This window comes from Hyla sarda, chromosome 2, assembly GCF_029499605.1.
Source record: "Hyla sarda isolate aHylSar1 chromosome 2, aHylSar1.hap1, whole genome shotgun sequence".
NCBI lineage: Eukaryota > Metazoa > Chordata > Amphibia > Anura > Hylidae > Hyla > Hyla sarda.
In genome coordinates this window covers 515,551,062-515,565,086 of record NC_079190.1, presented here as the reverse complement: position 1 = coordinate 515,565,086, position 14,025 = coordinate 515,551,062, and the positions used below count along the sequence as shown (strand labels likewise).

General features: G+C 42.2%; 1 long non-coding RNA gene across 1 annotated transcript in view; it reads right to left on the bottom strand.

Moving 5' to 3' along the window:
- Nucleotides 1-1,358: 1,358 nt before the first annotated feature.
- LOC130357309 (uncharacterized) overlaps nucleotides 1,359-14,025 on the bottom strand; it is an 82,619-nt gene continuing 69,952 nt past the window's right edge. Inside the window, exons 2-3 of the long non-coding RNA XR_008889173.1 lie at nucleotides 2,950-3,039; nucleotides 1,359-1,422 (exon numbers count right to left, since the gene is read on the bottom strand). This is a non-coding gene — a long non-coding RNA (uncharacterized LOC130357309). The remainder of the gene's footprint in view (nucleotides 1,423-2,949; nucleotides 3,040-14,025) is intronic.

Below are 14,025 nucleotides of genomic sequence, written 5' to 3'. Positions count from 1 at the left end.
ACAATGTATCCAGAAAGTCTTCACCCCCCCCCCCGGTCACTATATACAATGTATCCAGAAGTCTTCACCCCGGTCCCTATATACAATGTATCCAGAAAGTCTTCACCCCCCCCCCCCCCCCCCGGTCACTATATACAATGTATCCAGAAGTCTTCACCCCGGTCCCTATATACAATGTATCCAGAAAGTCTTCACCCCCGATCACTATATACAATGTATCCAGAAAGTCTTCACCCCCAGTCACTATATACAATGTAGACAGAAAGTCTTCACCCCCGGTCACTATATACAATGTATCCAGAAAGTCTTCACCCCCGGTCACTATATACAATGTATCCAGAAAGTCTTCACCCCCGGTCACTATATACAATGTATCCAGAAAGTCTTCACCCCTCAGTCACTATATACAATGTATCCAGAAAGTCTTCACCCCCAATCACTATATACAATGTATCCAGAAAGACTTCACCCCCAGTCACTATATACAATGTATCCAGAAAGTCTTCACCCCCAGTCACTATATACAATGTATCCAGAAAGTCTTCACCCCCCCCCCCCCCGGTCACTATATACAATGTATCCAGAAGTCTTCACCCCGGTCCCTATATACAATGTATCCAGAAAGTCTTCACTCCCCCCCGGTCACTATATACAATGTATCCAGAAGTCTTCACCCCGGTCCCTATATACAATGTATCCAGAAAGTCTTCACACCCGGTCACTATATACAATGTATCCAGAAAGTCTTCACCCCCGGTCACTATATACAATGTATCCGGAAAGTCTTCATTCCCTGGTCACTATATACAATGTATCCAGAAAGTCTTCATCCCACAGTCACTATATAAAATGTATCCAGAAAGTCTACACCCCCCCCCCCCCCCCCCCCGGTCACTATATACAATGTATCCAGAAAGTCTTCACCCCCGGTCACTATATACAATGTATCCAGAAAGTCTTCACCCCCGGTCACTATATACAGTGTATACAGAAAGTCTTCACCCCCGGTCACTATATACAATGTATCCAGAAAGTCTTCACCCCCGGTCACTATATACAATGTATCCAGAAAGTCTTCACCCCCGGTCACTATATATAATGTATCCAGAAAGTCTTTAGGCTGTAGTGAATGGCTCTAGACCTTTGGATGGATTGTATGACCTGTATAGTATATATGTTGTGTGACTTCTAGGACATACGTGACAGCAGCTGCAGTAGATGACAGTAATGACTGATCGCACAGTATTAGGACGATGTCACTTTAAGAGATTTGCCGAGTTGGCAGAGTTCGGTGCAGTCGGCAGCCTCTGCCACTTGCGCATCCCCTGGCACCCAGCACAGACGCACATGTGCCACTTACCTGTATATAGGCTCCGGATCCAGCAAGATAGGTTGCAGGAGAGGGGCCCCTGGATCCCCCCTCTGTCCAAAGTACAAGAAATGACGCTGTCCGTTAGCCAATCGAGTCCGACAACAACAAAGTCTTACGCCGCCGCCGCCGCTGCCGCCGCGTGTCTTTTTTTTTTGTAACATGAACAAACTGTGCGCACAGGATTAACCCCGCCCTGACCTCTGGCTTTGTATGGAGGAGGCCATTGTCCTGCGCCTGAGGGATGTGTCAGGGGGTGGAGGGGCTCACGGGACACGTTACACAAGATCTGACACTAACCATGGTGGGATACGACGACATTGGCGACTATATGGTGAGTATCCCCACAGCAGCATACAGCGCCAAATAATTCCGCTATATAATGCCAAATAATACCGCAATACACTGAGCAAAAAATACCGCCATACAATGCCCAAATAATAATACCACTGTATAAAGCCAAATAATACCGCCATACAATGCCCAAATAATAATACCACTGTATTAAGCCAAATAATACCGCCATACAATGCCCAAATAATAATAGTACCATTGTATAAAGCCAAATAATACGGCCATACACTGAGCAAAAAATACCGCCATACAATGCCCAAATAATAATACCACTGTATAAAGCCAAATAATACCGCCATACACTGAGCAAAAAATACCGCCGTACAATGTCCAAATAATAATACCACTGTATAAAGCCAAATAATACCGCCATACACTGAGCAAAAAATGCTGCCATACAATCCCCAAATAATAATACCACCATACAAAGCCAAATAATACCATTATATAATTCCAAATAATTGCCATAGACTGAGCAAAAAATACTGCATTACAATGCCCAAAAAATACCACTATACAATGCCTACATAATACCACTCTATAATGCCAAATAATACTGCTATACACTGAGCAAAAAATACTGCCATACAATGTCCACATAATACCACTATATTAAGCCAAAGAATACTGCTATGCCCAAATAGTACCACCATTAAATGCCTAAAAGGTGGTACCATACAATAAGCAAATATTACCACCATCCAATACACAAATAATACTGCCCTACAATGCAGAAATAGGACTACTATACAATGGCCAAATAATAATACCTCCTTACAATATCCATATAGTACCACCACAAAATGCCAAAAAATACCGCCTTACAGAGCCAAACTATAACCAAGTTTGCTTCTTAGGATCCATTTTTGAAAAGTCCCCAAGAAAATACTATTACCAAATACTGCTATATAATGCAAAATAATTCCGTCATACAGTGGCAAATAATAGCACTGTACAATGCCAAGTAATACTGCCATATAAGTCCAAATAATACCACCATACAGTGCCTGAAAGCTAACATAACTAAATAATGCCAATAATATCATAATATATTAAATAATACCACCATACAGTGCCTGAAAGCTAACATAACTAAATAATGCCAATAATATCATAATATATTAAATAATACCACCATACAGTGCCTGAAAGCTAACATAACTAAATAATGCCAATAATATCATAATATATTAAATAATAACGCCATACAGTGCCTAAAACATTACCAGGGTTAATGAGACGTCCTGGTGGTCCAGGTCCGGGATGGTTCACCTGCTGGGGATTTAGTTCTCAGGGGTCCCCAAGGAATCGTGGCCCTAGGAGATATATTGCACAGTAAATAAACACAATAACTATACTGTACGGTTATAATCTACAGGAGGCGAAAAATGATACAATAAGGAGAACAAAGACTATATTAGAGAAATAGTGTATGACCGCCGCAGCTGCTGCACATTATAGTATAATCATGGGATGTAATATAATAATGATATAAAACATAAAATAAAAAATGTATGTGATAAAATACCAGAATAATTATAATATAATAATGAGATGTACCGTATTTATCGGCGTATAACACGTACTTTTTAGGCTAAAATTTTTAGCCTAAAGTCTGTGTGCGTGTTATACGCCGATATACCCCCAGGAAAGGCAGGGGGAGAGAGGCCGTCGCTGCCCGCTTCTCTCCCCCTGCCTTTCCTGGGGTCTAGAGCGCTGCTGTCGGCCCTTTTCACCCCCTGGTTATCGGCGCCACTGCCCGTTCTGTCCCCCTGACTATCGGTGCCGGCACCGATAGCCAGGGAGAGAGAAGCGGCGCCGACAGTCAGGGGGACAGAACGGGCAGTGGCGCCGATAACCAGGGGGTGAAAAGGGCCGACAGCAGCGCTCTAGACCCCAGGAAAGGCAGGGGGAGAGAAGCGGGCAGCGACGGCCTCTCTCCCCCTGCCTTTCCTGGGGGTATATCGGGGTATACACGCGCACACACGCACCCTCATTTTATCATGGATATTTGGGTAAAAAACTTATTTTACCCAAATATCCTTGGTAAAATGAGGGTGCGTGTTATAGGCCGGTGCGTGGTATACCCCGATAAATACGGTAATATAAAATCTAAAAGCACAATCATAATATAATACCTAGAAATGTAATGTAATACAATAGAGTATAAATGATGTCATATCACAACAAAACAAAAATCTTATAATGTGACAACATAATAGAGCAGAATCATAACATAGTAATATAATAACCACAGACTGTAATATAATAACATAACATAGTAATATAATAACATAACATAGTAATATAATAACCACAGACTGTGATATAATAACATAATATAGTAATATAATAACCACAGACTGTGATATAATAACATAATATAGTAATATAATAACCACAGACTGTAATATAATAACATAACATAGTAATATAATAACCACAGACTGTAATATAATAACATGATATAGTAATATAATAACCACAGACTGTAATATAATAACATAATATAGTAATATAATAACCACAGACTGTAATATAATAACATAATATAACATAACATAATATAGTAATAAAATAACCACAGAACGTAATATAATTACCACAGACTGTAATTTAATAACATAATATAGTAATATAATAACCACAGAACATAATATAATAACCACAGAATGTAGTATAATAACCACAGAATGTAATATAATAACATAATATAGTAATATAATAACCACAGAACGTAATATAATAACCACAGAATGTAATATAATAACCACAGAATGTAATATAATAAAATATAGTAATATAATAACCACAGACTGTAATATAATAACATAATATAGTAATATAATAACCACAGATTGTAATATAATAACATAATATAGTAATAACCACAGAATGTAATATAATAACATAATATAGTAATAACCACAGATTGTAATATAATAACATAATATAGTAATATAATAACCACAGAATGTAATATAATAACCACAGAATGTAATATAATAACATAATATAGTAATATAATAACCACAGACTGTAATATAATAACATAATATAGTAATATAATAACCACAGACTGTAATATAATAACATAATATAGTAATATAATAACCACAGACTGTAATATAATAACATAATATAGTAATATAATAACCACAGACTGTAATATAATAACATAATATAGTAATATAATAACCACAGAATAGATAGAGAAACAACAGTGCTTCAGCTCACCCCAGGTGCACACGGACAGGGCGCGGACCTCGCCCAAATGAACAACAGAAGAAAGAGGAGTCCAGCGTCCAGAAACTCGGAGGATAATATTTATTCACCAGATGGTCATAACAGGAACACAGGGTACAGTGACGCGTTTCGGCTTTACAACAAAGCCTTAGTCATACACAACATGTAGTACAAAAAGACCAGGTTTTATACATGTGGGTGGGCGGACATGATGCAGCGGCACACCTGTACTGACAGGTGAATGTGACGTCAAAACCACACCCACACAAGATGGTATAACCACCCACATGTAGAAACCAATGGCAACCGCCACTGCAAGACACGCAAAACATAAATTAGAAATCCATAAAATTGTATAAGATTTACCAAATATGGACACTTTTACATGAAAACAGTATTAAAATATATTAACATACATAGATATAACAGTTTCTTTATTACAAAAATATATTAGATATAAAAAGGGAGAAAGATATCAGCATCATCTATAAATTACAGAAATCTATCTCTCATAATAATAAAAGAAAACCGTATATCTTAGAAGCATTCACACTCATGGTTTATATATATGAGTGTATCGCGGAATTATGCTATCGCACTACAGATGTAACAGCTAGAACCATGATAATCGTTGGAAAACATACAGGTAAGAAAGGGGGAGGGGGAGGAAAGGGGGAGGGGGGGGAAGGGAAAAAAAGGGGGAGGGGCAGTGACCCAGAGAAGAGGAAAAAGAAAGAAGAAAAAACTCAAAAAATTCAAAAAATGATATCAGTAATGTAGGATCGTATCCATTCTTTTATTCAAACCTCGAGGATATCTAGTCCCCAACTTCAGGATCCAAAAGATCTCACGGTCTAGGATCTTATGTTTTAGATTACCACCTCTAGTTGGAACCGTGACCCTTTCGATCCCCTGAAGCCGGAGGCCAGAGGTATCCCCAGCATGCGCCTCCGCACAGTGCTTAGATACCATTGAGACGTTCCTAAATAGAAAATGTGGTACATCGGAAATATGCTTCCGAATCCTCATTTTCAGAGAACTTGTGGTGCAGCCTACGTATTGTACCTGACAGGTAATGCATGTAAACAGGTATACGACACCAGTGGTGTTACAGTTTATATACTGTTTAATTGGAAAACTAGTGTGGTTAACTGTAGACACAAATGTAGTAGAATTAGAAATATAGCTGCAACAAATGCACCTTTTAGCCCCACACTTGAATGATCCAATGTATGTCAGCCAAGTGGGTTTAGTAGAAGCCTTATCCTGGAACAGGCCGGGAGAGAGACGTTGGCCAATGGTGGGTGCTTTCTTAGACACACATCTATGGCCCCCTATCAAACACTGTTTAAAGTCTGGATCACTAGTTAAGATCGGCATATACTTATTGATGACCTTCTTAATTTTATGAAACTCTATGCCATACTGGGTAGAGAACACTACAGGTGAATTACTTCTGTTATCAAACTTAATATTTTTGTTGTCACCATAGCTACGAGAAACATTTCTATCATCACCATTATGTGTTTCACCGTGCATGTCAGAGGTAATGCCCATCAGAGACTTGCGATCTTTGCCATTGGCAACCGCAAGGGCTTTATCAATGGTCCACTGTGGATAATTCCTTGCTCTAAGGCGGTTGCCTATGGAGACTGCCTCCCCACTAAAATCAACCTCTCGGGTACAATTACGCCGAGCTCTAATGAGCTCACCAGTTGGGAGGTTCTCTATAACGTGTCTGGGGTGACAGGAATCGGCATGCAGGATAGAATTCACTGCAGTATGTTTCCTATAGGTAGATGTTATAACCTGGCCGACTTCTCTGTCATGCCACAGACGCAAATCCAAAAAGTTGATCACCTCTTTCTCCACAGTCACAGTGAATTTTAAATTCAACTCATTCTGATTGAGGTATTCTGAAAATTCCTGTATGGCCGCTACATCAGACCTCCAAATAAAGAGGAGATCGTCAATGTAGCGGCCATACCACACCAAGGCGTGACTGTGGGGATTGTTGGGGGCGAAGAGAATCCCCCTCTCCCACCAACACATATAGATGTTGGTGAGAGAGGGGGAGAACTTCGCCCCCATCGAAGCACCGGTGGTCTGCAGGAAGAACACGCCATTGAACATAAAAAAGTTATGTTTTAACAAATAATCTACTACCAATAGCATGTATTCCCGGAGACCACCGGGGTATCGAGAATAGGTTTCCAGAAACCAGGATAAGGCTGATAAGGCAAGATGATGTGGTATGACAGAGTACAGTGAGGTGACATCAGCTGTCACCCACTGATACCCATCATGCCATTGTATCAAGTCCAATATTTCTAACACATGTTTTGTGTCTCTTATGTAGCCTGGGATAGTAGGAATGAGTGGCTGTAAAAGTGAATCAATCCACTCGCACAACCGTTCATTGAGAGAGGATATCCCCGCCACGATAGGCCTAAGCGGAGGGGGAAATACCCCCTTGTGCACTTTAAATATTTCGCAATACTTTCTGTGATATGTCCATTCACTGCCCCCAGATGCACAAGGGACTCTAGGATCTTCTTAAATTTCGAAGTCGGGTCACTTGGAAGGGGTCTGTATGTGTCTAGGTCATTTAACATCTCCATATTTAACTTGCTATATTCCTCTTTCTTCAATAACCACAGAATGTAATATAATAAAATAATATAGTAATATAATAACATAACATAGTAATATAATAACATAATATAGTAATAAAATTACCACAGACTGTAATATAATATAATATAGTAATATAATAACCACAGACTGTAATATAATAACATAATATAGTAATAACCACAGACTGTAATATAATAAAATAATATAGTAATAGGTAATAACCACAGAATGTAATATAATAACATAATATAGTAATATAATAACCACAGAATGTAATATAATAACATAATATAGTAATATAATAACCACAGACTGTAATATAATAACATAATATATATGTGTGTGTGTATATATATATATATATGTGTGTGTGTGTGTATGTGTATATATGTATGTATGTGGGTGTATATGTGTGTATATATGTGTGTATGTATATTTATATGTGTGTGTGTATATATGTGTGTATATATGTGTGTGTATATATGTATGTGTATGTATATATGTATGTGTGTATATGTGTGTATATATATATGTATGTATGTGTGTATATGTGTGTATGTATACTTATATATATGTGTGTGTGTGTGTGTGTGTATATATGTGTGTATATATGTGTGTGTGTGTATGTATATATAAATGTGTGTGTATATATATATATGTGTATGTGTGAATATATGTGTGTATATATATATGTGTGTATGTATATATAAATGTGTGGGTGTATATGTGTGTATATATGTGTGTATGTATATTTATATGTGTGTGTGTATATATGTGTGTGTGTATATATGTGTGTGTGTATATGTGTGTGTATGTATATATGTGTGTGTGTATATATGTGTATGTATATATGTATGTATGTATATATGTGTGTGTGTATATGTGTGTGTATATATGTGTGTGTGTATATATTGTGACAAGGAAAGGGTGTATTTCCTTTGCTCACCCTGAAGATTCTCTCACCTACCTCTTAAGTAATGAGGCAACAGGGAAGGGAGGTGTATATAAGATGGAGAGACGTGTATATATAAGATGGAGAGAGGTGTATATAAGACGGAGACTCAGTGTATATAAGATGGAGAGAGGTGTATATATAAGATGGAGAGAGGTGTATATAAGATGGAGAGACGTGTATATATAAGATGGAGAGAGGTGTATATATAAGATGGAGAGAGGTGTATATAAGATGGAGAGACGTGTATATATAAAATGGAGAGAGGTGTATATATAAGATGGAGACTCAGTGTATATAAGATGGAGACTCAGTGTATATAAGATGGAGACTCAGTGTAATCTGGGCTCTCCCCGGGATACAGCACATCGCTGTAGGGGGAGACACTCGGACCCTGTTGAGGAAGCACACAGCTGGAATCTGTGAGTGGTCCAAGAAGTGGTGTGAACTGTAAGTAACAGGAGTCACATGTCATATACTGGCTGAGCTCACCAGATAGTAGTCAGGGCATGCTGATATGTGTAGTCACTGACCAGACGCTCTAGGATTTTATTTTGTTCCTGCGTTATGTTTGTTTTCCCCTGCAACCTGTCTAAATAAAGCTGGTAAGGTGCATGAATAACCGTTGTCTGCGGGTTTATTGAGAGAAAACGTGTCCCGTGGCAGTGACCAGGACGATCCCGGAGCTAATCCCCAAGGAGGAATCCTTACATTTTGGTGGAGGATGGGGGCACGCCGTTGCTAAGGGCAACCAGCGGACCAGATGCAGTAGAGCCATTGCTGGGAGCAACCCCCTACATGTTGCCGATCGGATGAGCCCAGCTGAGGAGTCTAAGTGCAGGACGGAGCCTGTGGTGGAAAGTTTCTAGGGGCAACAGATTGTGTCAAGAAAATGGGACAACCTCGAAAGGCCATTGCTGGGAGCAACCGACGTGGGCCACAAGCTGTGGTCACCAAGACGGAAAAGAGGACCCGTGAGTTACTGGTGGGTGGAATCCCACTACTTGTGGAACTGGATTGCTGCCAGACTGTTCGCAGAATTATGCTTGACGTTATTCCATTCGTGAAGTCCCGACCAGAGTTTGGTAAGACTATTCCAATTGACTTTGAAATGTGTTTTGGGATAGTGAGCCATATAATGGAGGTATGTGCGGTACTTACAGTATAAATTATTCTGGGTAGAGACTTTCCATATTTCTGGCAGCTGTGGGATGAGGAGGGTGAGCCAGAGAATCCGCACACAAAGGTTCCGGAAGGAGTGAGGACTGGGGGGTCTCTACTGGACTGTGTGAATGGGGCTGTATATTGGGATCCCTACTGGACTGTGTGAATGGTGCTGTATATTGGGATCCCTACTGGACTGTGTGAATGGTGCTGTATATTGGGATCCCTACTGGACTGTGTGAATGGTGCTGTATATTGGGAACCCTACTGGACTGTGTGAATGGGGCTGTATATTGGGAACCCTACTGGACTGTGTGAATGGTGCTGTATATTGGGAACCCTACTGGACTATGTGAATGGGGCTATATATTGTGATCCCTACTGGACTGTGTGAATGGGGCTGTATATTGGGAACCCTACTGGACTGTGTGAATGGGGCTGTATATTGGGAACCCTACTGGACTGTGTGAATGGGGCTGTATATTGGGATCCCTACTGGACTGTGTGAATGGTGCTGTATATTGGGATCCCTACTGGACTGTGTGAATGGTGCTGTATATTGGGATCCCTACTGGACTGTGTGAATGGTGCTGTATATTGGGAACCCTACTGGACTGTGTGAATGGGGCTGTATATTGGGAACCCTACTGGACTGTGTGAATGGTGCTGTATATTGGGAACCCTACTGGACTATGTGAATGGGGCTATATATTGTGATCCCTACTGGACTGTGTGAATGGGGCTGTATATTGGGAACCCTACTGGACTGTGTGAATGGGGCTGTATATTGGGAACCCTACTGGACTGTGTGAATGGGGATGTATATTGGGATCCCAACTGGACTGTGTGAATGGTGCTGTATATTGGGAACCCTACTGGACTGTGTGAATGGGGCTGTATATTGGGAACCCTACTGGACTGTGTGAATGGTGCTGTATATTGGGAACCCTACTGGACTGTGTGAATGGGGCTATATATTGTGATCCCTACTGGACTGTGTGAATGGTGCTGTATATTGGGAACCCTACTGGACTGTGTGAATGGGGCTGTATATTGGGAACCCTAATGGACTGTGTGAATGGGGATGTATATTGGGATCCCAACTGGACTGTGTGAATGGTGCTGTATATTGGGAACCCTACTGGACTGTGTGAATGGGGCTGTATATTGGGAACCCTACTGGACTGTGTGAATGGTGCTGTATATTGGGAACCCTACTGGACTGTGTGAATGGGGCTATATATTGTGATCCCTACTGGACTGTGTGAATGGGGCTGTATATTGGGAACCCTACTGGACTGTGTGAATGGGGCTGCATATTGGGAACCCTACTGGACTGTGTGAATGGGGCTGCATATTGGGATCCCTACTGGACTGTGTGAATGGGGCTGTATATTGTGATCCCTACTGGACTGTGTGAATGGGGCTGTATATTGTGATCCCTACTGGACTGTGTGAATGGGGCTGTATATTGGGATCCCTACTGGACTGTGTGAATGGTGCTGTATATTGGGATCCCTACTGGACTGTGTGAATGGTGCTGTATATTGGGATCCCTACTGGACTGTGTGAATGGTGCTGTATATTGGGAACCCTACTGGACTGTGTGAATGGGGCTGTATATTGGGAACCCTACTGGACTGTGTGAATGGTGCTGTATATTGGGAACCCTACTGGACTGTGTGAATGGGGCTATATATTGTGATCCCTACTGGACTGTGTGAATGGGGCTGTATATTGGGAACCCTACTGGACTGTGTGAATGGGGCTGTATATTGGGAACCCTACTGGACTGTGTGAATGGGGATGTATATTGGGATCCCAACTGGACTGTGTGAATGGTGCTGTATATTGGGAACCCTACTGGACTGTGTGAATGGGGCTGTATATTGGGAACCCTACTGGACTGTGTGAATGGTGCTGTATATTGGGAACCCTACTGGACTGTGTGAATGGGGCTATATATTGTGATCCCTACTGGACTGTGTGAATGGTGCTGTATATTGGGAACCCTACTGGACTGTGTGAATGGGGCTGTATATTGGGAACCCTACTGGACTGTGTGAATAGGGATGTATATTGGGATCCCTACTGGACTGTGTGAATGGTGCTGTATATTGGGAACCCTACTGGACTGTGTGAATGGGGCTATATATTGTGATCCCTACTGGACTGTGTGAATGGGGCTGTATATTGGGAACCCTACTGGACTGTGTGAATGGGGCTGTATATTGGGATCCCTACTGGACTGTGTGAATGGTGCTGTATATTGGGAACCCTACTGGACTGTGTGAATGGTGCTGTATATTGGGAACCCTACTGGACTGTGTGAATGGGGCTGTATATTGGGATCCCTACTGGACTGTGTGAATGGGGCTGTATATTGTGATCCCTACTGGACTGTGTGAATGGTGCTGTATATTGGGATCCCTACTGGACTGTGTGAATGGGGCTGTATATTGGGAACCCTACTGGACTGTGTGAATGGTGCTGTATATTGGGATCCCTATTGGACTGTGTGAATGGGGCTGTATATTGGGATCCCTACTGGACTGTGTGAATGGGGCTGTATATTGTGATCCCTACTGGACTGTGTGAATGGTGCTGTATATTGGGATCCCTACTGGACTGTGTGAATGGGGCTGTATATTGTGATCCCTACTGGACTGTGTGAATGGGGCTGTATATTGGGAACCCTACTGGACTGTGTGAATGGGGCTGTATGTTGGGAACCCTACTGGACTGTGTGAATGGGGATGTATATTGGGATCCCTACTGGACTGTGTGAATGGGGCTGTATATTGGGAACCCTACTGGACTGTGTGAATGGGGCTGTATATTGGGATCCCTACTGGACTGTGTGAATGGGGCTGTATATTGTGATCCCTACTGGACTGTGTGAATGGGGCTGTATATTGGGAACCCTACTGGACTGTGTGAATGGGGCTGTATGTTGGGAACCCTACTGGACTGTGTGAATGGGGATGTATATTGGGATCCCTACTGGACTGTGTGAATGGGGCTGCATATTGGGAACCCATGCAGGCTGATAATGTGTTCTGATGTAAAGATTTCTATTCCCACCTCTCGCAGGACAAAAGAAAAGCTGTGTGAGCTGGAAATAGAAGGTAAAAAGATGACGGTTTTGTTAGTTCCAAAATGTGTAATAAGTCTGGTAAAGACCAGCAGCAGAAAGCCGGACCCCGCTATAGTGTCTATACAAGCTGGACCCAGCTATAGTGTCTATACAGGCCGGACCCCGCTATAGTGTCTATACAGGCCGGACCCCGCTATAGTGTCTATACAAGCTGGACCCAGCTATAGTGTCTATACAGGCCGGACCCCGCTATAGTGTCTATACAAGCTGGACCCCGCTATAGTGTCTATACAGGCCGGACCCCGCTATAGTGTCTATACAAGCTGGACCCAGCTATAGTGTCTATACAAGCCGGACCCTGCTATAATGTCTATACAAGCCGGACCCCGCTATAATGTCTATACAGGCCGGACCCCGCTATAGTGTCTATACAAGTCGGACCCCGCTATAGTGTCTATACAAGCCGGACCCCGCTATAGTGTCTATAGAAGCTGGACCCAGCTATAGTGTCTATACAGGCCGGACCCCGCTATAGTGTCTATACAGGTCGGACCCCGCTATAGTGTCTATACAGGCCGGACCCCGCTATAGTGTCTATACAGGCCGGACCCCGCTATAGTGTCTATACAGGCCGGACCCCGCTATAGTGTCTATACAGGCCGGACCCCGCTATAGTGTCTATACAGGCCGGACCCCGCTATAATGTCTATACAAGCTGGACCCCGCTATAATGTCTATACAAGCCGGACCCCGCTATAGTGTCTATACAGGCCGGACCCCGTTATAGTGTCTATACAAGCCGGACCCCGCTATAGTGTCTATAAAAGCCGGACCCCGCTATAACGTCTATACAAGCCGGACGCCGCTATAGTGTCTATACAAGCTGGACCCCGCTATAGTGTCTATACAAGCCGGACCCCGCTATAGTGTCTATACAGGCCGGACCCCGCTATAGTGTCTATACAAGCCGGACCCCGTTATAGTGTCTATACAAGCCGGACCCCGCTATAGTGTCTATACAGGCCGGACCCCGCTATAGTGTCTATAAAAGCCGGACCCCGCTATAATGTCTATACAAGCCGGACCCCGCTATAGTGTCTATACAAGCCGGACCCCGCTATAGTGTCTATACAGGTTGGACCCCACTATAGTGTCTATACAGGCCGGACCCCGCTATAGTGTCTATACAAGCCGGACCCCGCTGTA